The sequence below is a fragment of the Lontra canadensis genome, unplaced genomic scaffold, assembly GCF_010015895.1.
Source record: "Lontra canadensis isolate GAN:19392208 unplaced genomic scaffold, GSC_riverotter_1.0 scaffold27, whole genome shotgun sequence".
In the NCBI taxonomy this organism is placed as follows: domain Eukaryota; kingdom Metazoa; phylum Chordata; class Mammalia; order Carnivora; family Mustelidae; genus Lontra; species Lontra canadensis.
In genome coordinates, this window is record NW_022631021.1 from 20,651,212 (window position 1) to 20,666,893 (window position 15,682).

A 15,682-nucleotide genomic window follows, 5' to 3' on the forward strand; every position below is an offset into this window, starting at 1 on the left:
TGCTGAGTCTCTGGTGTTGGGTTTTCAGAATTAATATTAATTCCATCAGAGGGAGGGATCATGTCGGTCCACTCATTGTGGAGCTGGTCTCAGATTCTAATGGGGAGTTGGGCGAACATTGTCCTCATGCATTTCTAATTTTTTACTCTGAACTCTCTTGCTGGATGATTCTAATGCGAGTGGAAGGAAAAGAAGAGCAAATATATACAACATGTGATTGTTACAGTTCGTCGGGATGGATAATTCAGATCCAAACAGAACCAAACGACTCTTTTCCTTAGAGCTACAGTTTATTTTACCGGTTCTGAGGAGTGGAAATGCCTTACCTTCCCCACGTGATAGCTACAGCCTGTGAGATTAGGAAATCTCCAATTCTGCTCATGAAGAGAAGGCAGATTCTGCTGTGTGGGCCCAGGGGACATCTGATGGCTTCCTAGAATAGAATGGAAAATGACCGTTGCTAAAAGCCACAATAAGCAACACTTAGTCCTGAGATGTATGGATGACATCAATAGAAAGAAAGAATTATTTCTAGAAAGTCTCACTTACTTCTTTATCTACTTACAATTATAGTATACCTATATTTCTTTAAATATTTAAACTCTATAAAAGTAAAACATTCTATTTGCACTATAATACCCAGAGGAATTTTTTTCAACCAAATATTTAATATATCTTGGTCCTTATTGAAAGTGTAATGTTGGGTGGAGTAGACTCAGAAGGTAAGAAGAAAGAATAAATCCTCTTGAAGTTGCAGTCTATTGGAGGAGTGAAGACACATTCATAATCAGGATGATAACTATTCCATGGCAATAAATAGGTTAACATCACAAATAAAGGTGTCCTAGCCCAGGGGTTTGTAGACTTACGGGAGATGGTAAGTCATCTGTTGGTTGCTCCTGTCACGTGAGTCCCAGGACCAAAAAGTAGGATATATTTTTGACCGCATCCTGTCACTGCACATGTATATAGCAAAATACTTCCTATGTCCCAGGTTCCTCATCAATATGCAGATAAATCCAATATACTACCTATAATTGTTAAAGGATTTACCTGTTGCCTCTCAATACCAATAAGAAGATTAATTGGTGAGTGTCCCCTGAGACAGATTACTCACAATTTTATTCTTTATTCCCGTGGTCGGAAAGATCCAAATGAAAAGCTGAAACCTAAACACAAGAACCTTTAAGTATTACTGCCTAAGGGAAAAAAGTCTTTAAAGCAGACTTATTAATTGTGTCAGTGATTCAAAAAAAATAGTAATAATAGCCAACTACATTTCTATGGCATTTGTGCTCAACATGTTAATGTAAGTCATGATCACTTTGAAAATTCTTAACCTCATTTCTTTAAATATGGCTTGATTTTCCTCCTCCAGTGAGTTCTGTAACCATGCCAAACATAAAGTTTATAGCTTCAATGCAAACATTATCTTAATAGAGAGGGAGGGAGTGCTTTTTAAAAATCTCTTATAACCTTATACAAGCTGAATCTATTTTGCTGTAACTACTAAGCACACACACACATACATACAAATAGAAATAAACAAACAAATAAATAAATAAATAAAGACTCTGAACATTAATGCATGAAAGGAAACATTTCAACTCCAAACCATTATTTAGAGAACGCTGTAAGCAGTCCAAGGAAATAGTTTTTAAAAAGGAACTTACTCCTTAAAAAAACAAAACACTGATATACATTCAGAATTTTCCTTGGTCACTTTTCTTAAAAAGTAAAATGTATAAGTTACAATTATGTGGACAATATATATTTTTCATTATATAGGCATATATACTTGTATTCAGAATAAACACATTTATATATGAAACAATATACAAATGATCATTTTTATGACTAACAGATATTCTTTAATATGTAATCATGCACACATGCATAATTTATAAGTAACATATACCTATTCACATTTCCAAATGCATTTCCTTTTTATTATTTCTTATTCATTCTTTATTTTCAACTGAAATCAAATTATTCTTTCGCCAGGGACTCTTTCTTTTCTCTTGTTTAAAAAAAAAAAAAAGGGAACGTAGTAATTGAATTCCTACAATTAAAACTCTGTAAGAATTCCATCTGCAAAGTTAAAAACACACAGGGCAAAGGAGAGGCCAAGAAGTTATGTTGGCACCAATATATATTACTCATGAGCAATAAGAGGGGGTAAAATAGTATGTGAAGCGATCGTTTGAAATGTTAAGCTTTGAAATATTTGCCCATAATGTTATTTTAACATAGTTGGTTGCACTGAATGGATGTGGGTCTCTGTCCCAAGTGATACTTCTGTGAACATAAAGTGTCTGCAGGTGTTTGCCTCCAGGTAGGTCACTGAAAGACAATGCAAATGAGGACAATTTCCCCAGTAGCAGCAACCATAGAAATTAACAAGCAGAAACCTGGTAGACACCAGCATCCTTCTCTATAGGAAGATAAGTTTCAGGGCATTTTAAAATTTGCCCTCCATTAACTCCTGGATTACGCCATCCTTCATGTATGCCACCAGGTCATAAGCATGGAAACTGAATATAAGAAATTCTCAATTATCCACTTATAGAATATGCACTTTATATTTTGTGCAGGGCATGTGTGATATTCCACACTGGCCACTGGCTGCCATAAATCTTGTGTTTGTTTCTGGAGCATACTTCCTTCCATCAACTGGCCAGCATTTGGGGAAAGAATTTTAGTACAAGCTTAACATGAGAAACTACTACCCCTTCTGCATAAAAGTCATATACTATATTTCTACTTTAAAAATAATGTTTTCATAGCAAATCTTGTTTTAGATTATTACTACATATACTAGTTCACTTTGACCATTTTGTCAGTACAGATCATTGAGAAGAGGTAAAAAAAAATAATAATTTCTATAATGTGTCAAGCTTTTTTGTGTTACTCATTTAATTTTCTTCAAGATTCCATGAGCTAGGTATTAATGTCTCCATTTCACAGATGAGGAAACTGAGGCATACATGGAATGAATAATTGCTTGACTATCACAACTGGAAAACAATGACATCAGCATTTGATGCCAGGTCACTCTGACTCTATTGCACTTGATTTTTTCCACAATAAAACGTTGCTTTGGCCTACTATATACAAGCAACGTTTGCAAATGGTTTGGGTAATTGCAAAATGAACAGTATCTATAAAAAAGGAAGCATTCATAGTGCAGTGAAACTCATCTAATGAAACAGCTCACAGATGTATATAACATATATAATAAAATCACTCAAATTTAACAGTTACCTAGAATGATAGGACATGCATCAAGTCAGGCCAATGCAGACAGAACAGAAGAGATGCCCTCCTGGAAACGTTTCTAGCATTCAGACCAAGATTTTCCACACATTTCCTTGTAACTTAGGCCATCGCTGGTAATAAAATAGGAACTTGAATTCTACAACACCGAGGCAATGAAATGTCCTGCTACGGGACTGCATAGCAACCAGATGTCCACAGTGGAAGGTCTGGGAAAGACAATTAAATACAGTACTTTCCCTCCAGGGCAATATTGATCAAAGGACTAACACATATACATGTTTCATCATTCAAATGCTAATGAATCTATAAACCTCATTATTTCTTATCTATCTTTTGAGTTTCCACAGCAGTTTTTGGTGACATACCATATTTATGCCAATAATGTTTGCACTTTTTATATGCATTTTCTGAGCCCAACAAGAGACAGGAGACAACGAGCCAAGAAAAAACATTATATAAACATAATGCTGTAGCATGCATTATTTGGGGACTGACAATAGATACAAACTTTTCTGTCTCTCTGCTTGCAGTGTAACTTGTGTCAAAAGAGGATTATTACAAGGTAGAAAAACAACAACAAGACATCTAATAAGTGAGACACCAGAAAACATTTGCTATGTGAATTCTGAAACTCTCCGAAGGTAGACACTATAAAAGGTAACTACGTGTTTTCACACATACTGCACCAATCCAGATCTCTGGATAAGGGTCAGAGGGCTCAGCAAGAACTAATTAGCTAAGAAGTCAGAGACAAAATACTCTTCTGCTTTCCTACTGGATTACCTTCTCTTTCTTTATTATACTTCTTAATGTATTTTTTTGTTGTCACTGTCATGGTTTGGTTTTAGAGAGCACAGTGGTATATTGGGAACACCACAACATGTGAAGTCACAAAGATCTGGGTTCAAACTTGTCCTGCTACTTAGCTGCAAGATGACCCTGATCAACTTAAGTCATCTGTCTGAGCCTGGGTGTTTTCACCTGTAAAATGAGGATAATAATTATTATTTCTAGGTATGTGACTTAATATGATTTACTCAACATTTCTGAGATACGGGCTTTTCTATATAAAATGAGATTAATATCTACTTTATAGGGTGTGCCGAGGATTAAATGTCATAATAGCCTCACACACCTAGCACAGTACCAAGTGCCCAGTAGGTTCTAAGAAAATCGGTATTAGTAATTTATGCTAGAGATCTATGCTCCTGGCAGAATATTTATAAAGTAATACCAACGGTCAGAGATAATCTTTGCATATTTTGGTGCACTATCTTCTATATATATATATATATATATATATATATATATAAAAAAATTGAAATTATATTTATCCATAGTTTCATAGTTGCTGTAACAATTTGTTATGTAATGAGCATTTCCCTCTAGACTATAAGTTCTTTATAATCATTATTTCAGTATCAGCATAATATCACATTTTGGGGTATAATACAATTTGTCTAGTTAAATTATGATTTTGCTATGATACATATTATACTCTATCATTAGCCTCATTTCTGAATATTTCTGTTTAGTTCTATTTATTAAAGTGCTTGTCTGTACTCCTGTGTCAAAAGACACATTGAGCCAGAGAAGTTTGGGGAAGGAAATATAAAGAAGGATTAACTTCCCCAGCAGCAGTGAAAGAAAGGTAAAGAAAACACAATACTGATACAGTGAAATGTAAGGAAGGGAAGAGAAACTAGAAAAATGTGACAAGGAGACCTCTTTTTCAAAGGCCTTACAGTTTGACAAATTTATAATTAAAAAAAGAAAAAGTACTGACTGGTACTGGTTCTGATGATCCAGAGAGCCCCTCTATATTGAGAAAAAATTCCTTAAGACAGATCTGCAAGCCACAGCTCCAGTAGCTGGAATGCTGTTATGCTGCACACATTCAAGGCGGGTCTAAAAAACATTAGAAGTTCACAGATCTGAAAACTAAGTGTGGCTCTAAAATCCTTCAGAAGTACAGGAGAGACCTGTCATTGATGTCCCCATTTCTTTTTCTTTTTCTTTTTTTTTAAATTTTACCCTAAAACCACTAACAAGATTTTCTTGTAGAAGTGTTTAAAAAAAGCCCAAAAGTGTTTATGAATCAGGTGGATTCCCCTATACAAAATGTATACGTGTTAAAATGTCAAACAAAAACGTGTTGAAATTACTTCTAGTTGGAGAATGTGAATGACAATAACCAACTGCCGTGCTTCGGTCCCCCCTTGATAAAAGAGGCCTCTGATTTCTAAATGCAAACTGAATTGACAGTTCAAAAATAAGTAAAGGTAAAGAAAAAGAAAATGGATAAGTAGAGCCAAGGAGCTTGGATCACAAGTTGCAAACTCTTTACGTCATCCTTGGAATGGAACAGCATTTCTACTGACTCAGACTTGGGACCAGGGTCATGTAATGGGCGATGTTCAGGGCTAGGCAGTACGCTGCATTTTTCTTGGATACTGTGAAAGGAAGGCATTTGACCAGTCTGTGTATTTGAAGAGAAATGCAATCTATCACTCTCATTCTTTTCCGCTTCATCCATAAATGGTGCTGAGGAGAGATTTTCCCACGTCCAACAAGTTTCATCCTCACAAGAAACATCCTTACAAGAAACCAGGTACATTTTTCTTCTCCTGCAGTCTTTTCCTGCTCACAAAACCCATCTTACTGGCCCTGGGGTTTTATCAAAACAAAATTACCATCGTGCCTGGTGTAGGACTAATTTTTTCTCCTGTCCATATTTATGTCTGGTAGTTGCCATTGTAGCAGTAAACTTCTGTTTATTGGGGGTCCGCTGGGTATACAGCCACTCAGGGAGGAGAGTGGAGATGTTCCTCCCACTTGGACCACCTGCTATCAGAGCTTCCAATCTGACAAAGACCTAAGTACAACAGGATGCCCAAAGGAAAGCATAAAACACCAAGAATGGAAACATTTCACTTCTACCCATATCTGCAGTGATATCTCTAGGTTTTTTAAAGATAGGATTTAGGGATGGCTGGGTGACTCAGTGGGTTAAGCATCTGCCTTCAGCTCAGGTCATGATCCCAGGGTCCTGGGATCAAGTCCCACAATGGAGTCCTTGCTCTGTTGAGAGCCTGCTTCTCCCCCCTCCCTGCCATTCTCCTTGCTTGTGCTCTCTCTCTCTCTTTTAAAATCTTAAAAAAAAAATAAATATAGGATTTAATATAAATAGCATATGTGTTTATAGCAGGAGTCATGGAGTATGACTCAAGTCACATAAACCCATGGTAAAATTTATGTTATAAAACAATGTTCTTCTCTATTTATAACAGCTTACCCCTAGCTAGCCCAAATCCTAAATTTACAGGATGTAACGATAGCGCACAATTAGAAGTGTTGACAAAGGCTAGCTTCGAGTAGACCACTATCTCACCAAGTCTGTACTTGGGCCATATTTTTCAAAAGCCCCAAATTTCCCTTTTCTGTAATCTTGACAGTTGCACCTTCTATTGTCAAAAGCACAAGAATTGTTTCTGTTTCTTGTCAGAGACTCACAATCTTGTTCTATGACCAAACTTGCAAGTTTCACTGATAAAGAAAAAAAAAAAATCAACATCTAAGAATGTATTTGATACTGGGATAAAGCTAAATCAACTTGTTCCATGTATTAAATTATTCTAGAAAGAAGCATCCAGTGCACCTTTTCACAGAACATCCCTCCCCTTTTGCCTTGTACTCCTTCTGCTACTGTGTCATTCCAGCATGTCCACTAACTACATCCTCTTTGTCCTTGTTTACTAATGTACCTATCATCAACTTTTTGGTTATAAATTATCTCCTAAAACTAAACTGGGGCAACCAATCTCATTTTCAGCATAAGACCTGAGGCTTAGAAAAGAGTATAGTCCCAGAAGTGAAACAGCAGGGTTTTATTTAATATTATCTTCAGTCTATCCAACCTTTTTAAAATTGGCATTGCAATGACATTTGGGGAAAACTGTATTGTGATCTCTTCAATATATCTGTTTAAAGGCTCAAAATTAAATAGATACTGTTAATTTCATTAATACAGATGAATACTGGACACAGTGATACCACTGGTTTCCATAACTGAGAGAAGAGTTGGGGTAAAAAAAAAAAAAATCCTTTTGTAAGGGATAAAGAAAACTATCTTAGGCTGGGTAGAATTGTAATCTAACACAAAGAGAATTATTTAGATATATGTTCTATTCAACTTTAGAGATTTAAATGAATGGAAATGGAAGAGGAACAGGGAGGAGGAAGCCAAGAGGGAGAGAGGAAGGGGAAAAGGAAAGATGGGATGTAGAAACAATTTTTGTGTGTGTGATTTTCAAATATGGGGACTTTTTATTATGTGATATTTCTCAGTGGTAAATATCAAACTTTAAGTGGTCAGTTTTCAAGACTAACACACTTCAAGAATATCTATAAGTTAATAAATTTGCATAGATTGGTTTTTCACCATTTTCTGCTCAGGCCCCCTGCCCCGCCCATTTCCTTTATGCATTTAGCATTGTGCTCTGCTGTGGCCTACAAGAAGACACTCCACTCTGGAGTCTCACTTAGGGACAGGCTGACTAGATGACCTTCATTTCAACAAGTCACTCATTCACTGGGTCTCTCTATGCACCCATATCCTATTATAGATGTACTTTGACCACATTCTAGAGTGATTAAATCATCTTAAACTTACTGGCTTCCATAAAATATGGTTATTTCTCTCCAAGAGTTTGAAATCATCATTCCTTTAAAAAGAAATGCTGATTATCAAACCAAACCAGAACAGAAGTGACAAAGCAAAGATTAAACCATCCTGGGCATTCGATCTTGTAAGATATAGTTTATTGTATTAAGCGACTTTTATCCAAATTTATCAAGTTTTCATTTTCATAACTTTCACTGCCTTACTCCCACCATTTACATTTAAATGCAAATCTTATTTTGTGGCTCCACTAAAGATCTTATATAGAACCAAGGGAAATTACTATACAAATGCCATTACCTAGAAGTTTGAAATCCTAAGACTACAAAAGGGTTAATTAATTACATTATCTGTAGCATTACCCTGGCTACATTCTGCCTGGAAGGCATATGGATCCACTCAGCTGCTGAATTTGAAAGAGCTGTGTCCTTTTCATGCAGAAGAAAAATCATCGATATAACCCTCTTCTACCCCCACCGTAAGCACTAGATGTTTCTTTTTCTCCTGATTATTGTGTTTCTGGTGAAATAATTAAATGAAACAACGTTAAATAAGTACCAAAATATTTCATACCATCCTGAAAATCTGGGTACTGCATAAGTATTTCACTCAGTGCCTACCTATGAAGTTGCTATTATGTTCTAGACAAAGTGCAAGACATCAGGGAGGGCTGGGGAGATTCAAAGATGACTGAGACGCTGTGCATGCCAACCAGGAACTCGTATCAGAAGTTCACAAGAGGTCGCAAAAAAGAACATGGAAAAAACATCCCAAGATTTGATTTGCTAAGAAAGCAGTGGTGCTGTGTCAACCATTTGCTTAGCTCTTTAAGCAGTCCAAATGAACTGCATAACTGTTTAGTTCATTGGAGACTTTCCTTTTTGTGATTTTCCTCCGTCTGTAATTCCTTTAGTTCTTTCATCTTTTCATTCTCTATTTTGCTCTCTCTTTCCAAATAAAAACAAAAACAAAAACCAGAAACAGAGGCCTCTAACACATGGACATAATATCATAGGAAAAATGCCAAAGACAAAGGAAAATTTAGGGTAGAAAAGTAATTGAAATGGGAAAAAAATAGTATACTAAAGCGTACATGAGAAACTCCTGTACAGAAGAATGGATGGCAAATGGGCTCTGAGTTTCCTAGTGGCCAAAGGTAAAGATGCATAACTCAAAGTTTCCAAAACATTGGTAGCATTTCAGCAGCTGCTAAGAAGCAGCAAGCTTCTCCCAGTGTAAAGTTAGAGCATCCTTCTTGAGTCCACAGAGAGGAACATTGGGTGGAGCTGCAGACGGTATTCTCCACAACACCCAGTTACCTGGAAGAGCGCGGTTTTTAAGTATGAAACACCAGAGATTTTTTCATTGGTATTGTATGGTTTTGGAAGGACAGAAAAACTCTGAAACCTGAATCATGTACAATATGAGGTTTTTCTCTCTCTCTCTCTGTATGTACATACACACACATACACACACACCCTTTCAAAATTAACATTTTGCATCAGATAATGTTTCCCTGATTCAGAAAGTGTTATTTAACTCCATAATTCTTAAGAGGAGAAAGGAAAAAGAGAATCGACTAAGAAAAACTCCTACTGCATGAGTAACTCTTAATCCGTCTCATAGACTGCCCCCAAATTAGACAATGAACTACAGGACTGCTGAAATTGATGTAAGTAACAGAGCTTCAGAAAAAGATAAATACAGGGGCGCCTGGGTGGCTCAGTTGTTAAGCATCTGCCTTCAGCTCAGGTCATGATCGAGCCCCACGTAGGCTCCCTGCTCCACGGGAAGCCTGCTTTTCCCTCTCCCACTCCCCCTGCTTGTGTTCCGTCTCTATGCCTCTCTCTGTCAAATAAATAAATAAAATCTTAAAAAAAAGAAAAAGATAAAGAATAGATAAATAAAGCTAAACATAGGGCTGAGCATTAAGACTAAAGAAGACAACAGTTTTAATTGAAAACAAAAATAAAAGGATATTATTTTTAAAAATTGCTGTTTTTAGTCCTCCCCTTCAAAAGCAAACTGTTCAGAAACTTCTTATGGATTATGAAGAGATCAAATTATCCGAAGTTAAAAATAAAGTATTTATCGTATTACTAATGTAGTTATAACTAGTGTTGAATGAAAAACTGCTTCTACAGATGGAAAGGTTTTCTCAGATACACTTAACAACAACTTAATATCGGTAATACCTTTTTTTATGCGATTGCAATATATCATTTAAAAGGTTAAGTGTTACTTTATTCTTCATTTTGAAGATAATTTTTTTATTTTTTGATTCACTTATTTTATATGATTTATATTCATTAAATTTAGCAACTAATATTTTTATCAAAATGGTTATAGTTGCAATATTTAAATTTTTATAAATTTCTGTTTTTACTTAACATTCTAGAACAGGCTTCTACATTTTAAAATTTTGATTTGCATTGGAAATTTTTCACTGATTCTTTTATGAATCTTGAAATACTTTTAAAAATGCCATTAAAAATAAAATGCTATTATTACCCAATGTTCCATATTACACACTATAACTATTAAAATGTTGTTCTTGTCCTTTTGTCCCAGGGTTGCACTCACACACAGTTGCTCCCATTACCAATTCCATGACAACCACACGTGCCAATTTCTCCAACCATCTGAGCAGAGTTTATAAACTCCCCAAAACACAAAAGCAAAACAAAAAATTTTACCTTATGGGTTTACTACAACCAGTTCTCCTCACCTGCCCACCTAAGACCAAATGAATACCTGTTTTCTGTTAGGTGGCCTGGTCAAAAAATCAGAATTCTGTGAGCATCGAGCACAGAGAGAATAAAAATTTAATAATGTCAACACTTTTGTTGGAAAACATGCAATTCAACCTTTAAAAAAACTCACTGAATTTTATTTTTGTTCACTTGCAAATTAACGTTTGACCTTAGGCAAGTCACCAAAATTCTTTGCATCTTAATTTCCTCATTTTGGGGGTGCCTGCGTGGCTCAGTCATTAAGCGTCTGCCTTCGGTTCAGGTCATGATCCCAGGATCCTGGGATGGAGCCCCACACCCGGCTCCCAGCTCTACGGGAAGCCTGCTTCTCCCTCTCTCACTCCCCCTGCTTGTGTTCCCTCTCTCACTGTATCTCTCTCTGTCAAATAAATAAATAAATTTTTTTTTTAAAAAATCCTCATTTTGCTTATGGATATACTGAAATAACATTTTCTGGTTTAGAGAGCTGCTTTGTAGAAGCACATATTCATAATTAAGGGACTCTGAAGCGTAAATGGCAAGCATTCCTTGTTTCCAGGAAGCCATATATCCTTTTAAACCTCAGTGTGTTTCTGGTAGCACAATAAGATGGCCTAGTCCCTTGTTTGGATGAATTGGGATTAAGTGATACAGGCTAAATGGCTGGCTACACAGTGCCATAACACTTAAAAGTTAGTTGAAACCAGACACGTGGTCTGCAGAAGACCCAATAACCAAGGGCATTGCATATTTTTAACACATTGATGAGATCTTCTATTGTCCTAACATTACAGCCTATACTCTCATAGCAGGGACTCAGGCATTCTGATCATGGCTATTACCCAAAGCACCCAAAGCACCCAAATCCTGCAAAATGGGCATTTCAAAACTGAAAAATGTCAGCCAGTTGGGTGGCAAGTTCAGTCAACCAGCTTGGTGCCTTATAGACAAAACAGTTTGCTTAAATGACTGACATTTTCTTTATGTTTCAGGAATCTATTCTGACTCCATACAGAGAGTCCAAGGGAAAGATGATTTGGCAAGACGTGTACTCCAAGTCTAACTGAATAAGTAAATCAGAAAGAATACATCTTCTGCGAGCACGGGTCATTTTCTGTGTTCTCAAGTTGAGTGTGACCTAGAGATGAATCACTTAATCACCTCCTTAGGAAAACTTCTCAGGTCTGCTGTTTCTTAGTTTATAAAATGGGAAGGTTGCTCAGAGGAATTATGGCCTGTCATCTAGAAAGTGTTTTGAGCCCCCTCACAGTCACTGGACAGCATTTATTGAGCGCCCACTGTGTGCTTAACACTGTGCAAACACAAATGTGTCAGGTTAACAAATCACAACCCTTCTGGCTGCAAAATAATTTTTAAAAACCCTCAGCTCCATTAATATTCCACGCCATATGGTGGAGAAAGGTCTAAATTCTATTGCTTTTGCCTTTACAGATAATTTATGAAAAAAAATGAAATATTAACTAGGAATGTGGTAGAATAGCTTTCTGTTTCACTAGGGGATGACAGATGAAGCCGCATAGGCACACATTTGAATAAGGAATTATCAATCAACCTCAAACTTGACCCACAGCTGTCATCCCTATAAATTAATGTTTACCATTTTTAAGTATGTGCAGGACATCTGGAAACACACGCAGGCTGTGGCTGGCGAGAAATTTCCAAGAAATAGTATATCAAAAGCTAATTATAGCAGCAGCGAGCCCAAGTGTCATTTTGTTATGGTGAATTATAGACGGGGAGCTCTGTCACCGCAAACTGTTATTCATAACTAAATCATAATGCTTTTAAGTTTTAATTAATCTGCTTAGCTTTAGTTGCAAGGGAGAAGCTTGCTTAACTGTTAAGCCACCGAGGCTCTCTCGGGCTACCCTGAAACGGCATCCGAGCACCTGAGGGAGCAAGACCACATTATCAGGCTGACATTGTGTCTATTAAAGAGAATTTCTTTTAATATGCCAGAGTCTGAATATTTCTTTCTATTTCATTATCCAAAAACCAATTAATTTTCCATAAGAGCACCAAATTAATTACAAAGTACTATGGAAATCAGAGATGTCTCTCCTTCCGCACCATTATGGAAATGCCAAGCCCCTTGGCAGCGAAGTCTTTGGAAGGTACTAGTTTTTCTCTTTAGTTAACATTTTATTTGTGACGTGGGGAAAACGCTTATGAGCTAATGCTTTTTGTTTCTCTTCCATAAAACTTGTTTCTTCTGATTGCTTACTCAGTCCATACTCTATTTAATCATCCTTACCTCAGGACGGTTAGCTGGAGAAAGGGCATTTTTCCATAAAGAAACTCCTCCTTACTCATTGTGACTTCTTGGGTTTTCCTTTTGCCTGCCCAGCTAGACCCTAAACTCCTCATGTGCAGGGCCGTGTTTCAAATTTATTGTATGTTCATACCTTGCCCTATCTGCACTTGGTTATAAACTTCTGTTCTGAATCCCTTCTAGACATTTAGTAAATGCTTGTCACTTGAAGGAAATTTAATTTTAATTAGCAAAGAGAAATTTAAATTTCTTGGATTTACAAGCCAGAACAAATCCTAAAAAGAGAAACAGTATATTGGTTTCTTCACCAAACGACCCAAGGGAGGGGGAGAAATGGCCAGAACTTATGGCTTTTTAAAATTCTGTTAAGCAAACAGAATTTTTTCCTTCTGAGCAATTTGTGATGACCTTGTGTAAAAAGGAAACAGTGGAAAGAAATGCAAAAAAGTATGTATATAGGGTAATAGTATTTTATTATAAATTTTAGTATTTCTGAAATAAAGGCATTATATAATCTTCAAATTTTATTTAAAGAGTGGAATCTTTTCAAATGAAAAAGTGGGAGGACCCTTTTCCCCCCTAAAAGTTCCCAGATCAAGGCAGGTAACAAGGGGCCTGGTGCTTTCCTAGATATCCCTTGGTCCCAGAATTGACTCCTCCATTTTCTATAAAAAGGCCTTGGTTTCTGAAAAAAACTGTCTGAAAATGCCTGGGAAAATCTTCCTGGAGACAAAATACGCATCACACTACATCTGTTTTCTATGAAGTTTCCAGTACTATGCCTTGACCCAGCAGGCATTTAATTGACATTTTACCGATTTATCCAAAGGGTTGATGTCTTTCATTGCTTTTTTTTCTTGAATTACTGATTTCTTAGGATATTTTCCTCTAACTTGATTAACTGGGATATAAAGTACAATAAATAAGAATTCATAAAAATTCAATAAATAAAAATTCATAAACAAAAATTCATGATTTTTGTCATCATTTACCCAATTTTAGCCTGCAGATGAGTTTATGGTTACAATGCTGTAATTTATGAAGCCATAGATAATCATTTAACTAAGGTCTCTCTTTAAAATAGTTTTCAAAGAACTATTTGTTTTAAAAGTTGTGAAGATGCAGGCTCAGCCAACTTGGCCTTCCTCCCTCGAAATGGAGGTCAGTTTCACTGTCTGAATGGATGGTCCCATGGTTGTACTACCTGACTTCTACGACCTTTCCAGATCTTCAGAGTCTACAATTCTCAAGCCAAAAAAAAAAGGGGGGGGGGTAGCTTCTCCTATTCCACACATCAAATAACGCCACCAATTCTCCTACATTTTTTCCTCAAGAGAGGCATGGAATTAAGGATGGAAGAGGAAGTTTCCATATTTAATCCTTAATTTAAGTACAAGAAGGCAAAAGATTTTAATTGCCTCTATTCAGCAGGTAATTCTGTCTAGTACTTTAAACATTATTATGGATTAGTGAGGCTCCATCAAAGTGCTAATCATACTTTAAAGCCTCAAAACATATTCATTTAAATAGAATTAAAGACAGTAAGTATGTGAGATACAACAGAATTTTGTATACCCAATTTCTGATAAGGAAACTCAGGCATGGAATAGTATAAAAGACCTAGCTAAAGTCACTCTCCAAGGCAGGAATTCAACCTTTTGGCTCATTGAGGCTTGCCTCCTTCCAAACAGGTTTTGTCCCCGAAGCCTACATTTCTGGAGTGCAAGTGTGTGTGTGTGTGTGTGTGTGTGTATACAGACACACACATTTATTCATTTTTTTCTTTTCTGTAACTTCATTGACAGGGACACATATGTAAGGGGGGGAAATTTTTTCCTTCTCCCTTCTTGGTTCTTTGGCTGTTCTAATAATCAAATTGACACAAGACAGACTAATGGAGAAAAATAAATTTAATTTTGAATGAACAGAAGCCCCCAAAAATAGGACACTCAAGAGCAAGTCTGGCAGTTGAGGTCTTCTATGCCTCCTGAGCTGAGGAATAGGATAGGGGCCTGGGGCTTCAAAGAGAAGGAAGACAACTGACAGGAATAAAGACCAAAGGTCCAGTAAACAAGTATTTGCTATACCATACGGACAAACAGGAATTTGAGCTCCAAGCCCAGCTGAGCATCCTCCAGCTTACCACACCTAGCCTATACTCTTTGTAACAAGTTATCGTTGCAGAGCCCTCCTCCTAGATCAGGCCCTCTATCTAAGTTTTCAGAGGCCTTGAAGGGGAAGGTAAGAAGCTCCCCCTGAGTCTTTTGAGCCATGACTGCCTTCGAATCAAAATAATCCCATAGGCCAATGTGACAAATTTGGGGGAGGCTCATTCTGAACCCCTTCGATGGAGCTATTTGAGGCTATTATTTTCCTTCATTAAATGTTATTTTTTTCATCACTGTCATAAAACAAAAATATATTAAAAATGTGAAAAAAAATGTCTTTCGATTTGGTTTCTAATATGGAAGAAAAGCTAATGCTAGCATAGTAATCACTAAAACACTGCTTAAATCTGCATTCTGATTCACGGCCAACATCAGAGGACAAGTTGAAACAGTGGTGGATAAATAATTAAAACATTTGAAGACGTTAGGTTCATATTTTCTTTTAATAAAATTACGTATTTTGAGCCTGCAACGATAAGCCTTTAAGTGTGTCTCAGCCAAGGTTCCCAGAGTTTGCCACTCCCTTCAA